Source organism: Lontra canadensis, unplaced genomic scaffold, assembly GCF_010015895.1.
Source record: "Lontra canadensis isolate GAN:19392208 unplaced genomic scaffold, GSC_riverotter_1.0 scaffold53, whole genome shotgun sequence".
Classification (NCBI taxonomy): Eukaryota; Metazoa; Chordata; class Mammalia; order Carnivora; family Mustelidae; genus Lontra; species Lontra canadensis.
In genome coordinates, this window is record NW_022631047.1 from 3670827 (window position 1) to 3672437 (window position 1611).

The 1611-nt window shown below is 40.0% G+C and overlaps 1 pseudogene; it reads left to right on the forward strand.

The window, feature by feature from the left end:
* The first annotated feature begins 346 nt into the window (after positions 1–346).
* Positions 347–1233, forward strand: LOC116877607 (annotated as a pseudogene).
* Positions 1234–1611: the final 378 nt, after the last annotated feature.

Below are 1611 nucleotides of genomic sequence, written 5' to 3' on the forward strand. Positions count from 1 at the left end.
ATTACCCTTTTTCTGTACAGCTGAGACATACACAGTTGACCCTTGAACAATGTGGAGGTTAGGAGCATTGACTCCCCATGCAGTCAAAAATCCATGTATAACTTTGACTCCTACAAAACTTAATAGCCTACTGTTGACTGGAAGCCTTACCAAAAACATAAACAACTGATTAACACATACTTTATATATTATATGTATTATATACATATTATATATTCTTATATAAAGTAAGCTAGAGAAAATAAAATATTATTAAAAAATCATAAGGAACGAGTTGGGTGTTGGTGCACTCGTGTTGGCCCTCGAAAACCCCGCGTAGCCGCTGCTGCCCTCTCCAGCCCTGGCCATGTTCCTCACCCGGTCTGAGTATGACAGGGGAGTGAATACTTTTTCTCCTGAAGGAAGATTACTCAAGTGGAATATGCCATTGAAGCTATCAAGCTTGGTTCTACAGCCATTGGGATCCAGACATCAGAGGGTGTGTGCCTAGCTGTGGAGAAGAGAATTACCTCCCCACTCATGGAGCCAAGCAGCATTGAGAAAATTGTAGAGATCGATGCTCACATAGGTTGTGCCATGAGTGGGCTAATTGCTGATGCTAAGACTTTAATTGATAAAGCCAGAGTGGAGACACAGAACCATTGGTTCACCTACAATGAGACAATGACTATGGAGAGTGTGACTCAGGCTGTGTCTAATCTAGCTCTTCAGTTTGGAGAAGAAGATGCAGATCCAGGTGCCATGTCTCGTCCCTTTGGAGTAGCACTGTTATTTGGAGGAGTTGATGAGAAAGGACCCCAGCTGTTTCACATGGACCCATCTGGGACCTTTGTACAGTGTGATGCTCGAGCAATTGGCTCTGCTTCAGAGGGTGCCCAGAGCTCCTTGCAAGAAGTTTACCACAAGTCTATGACACTGAAAGAAGCCATCAAGTCTTCACTCATCATCCTCAAACAAGTAATGGAGGAGGAGCTGAATGCAACTAATATAGAGCTGGCCACGGTGCAGCCCGGCCAGAATTTCCACAGGTTCACAAAGGAAGAACTTGAAGAGGTTATCAAGGACATTTAAAGAAGCATGATCCTCAGAACTTCTCTGGGACAATTTCAGTTCTCCTAAATGCTTTTAACTTTTAATTTCAGCTCCTGTTCTTGGAAGATCTCCATTATATGTGCATTTTTTTATGATGTCTGTACATAAAGGCAGTTCTGAAATAAAGAAAAATTTAAAATTAAAAAAAAATCATAAGGAAGAGAAAATAAATTTACAGTACTGTGCTGTAAAAAATCTATATGTGAATGGACCTGTGCAGTTCAAACCTGTGTTGTTTAAGGATCAACTGTATATCCAGTTTTGTTCTTCTTTCTCAAGATTCCTTTGGCTATTTGGGGGTCTTCTGTAGTTCTACATGAATTATAGGGTTTTGTTTTCTGTGTCTGTAAAAAATACCACTGGATTTTTGGTAAGGATTGCACTGAATCTGTAGATGCCTTTGGGTAATATGGACATTTTAACAGTATTAATTCGTATACCTGAATGTTGTTTCTTTTCTCTGCTTTGTCAAATCTGCTGTTGAAGTTTTCCACTGAATTTTAAATTTCAGTCACTGTA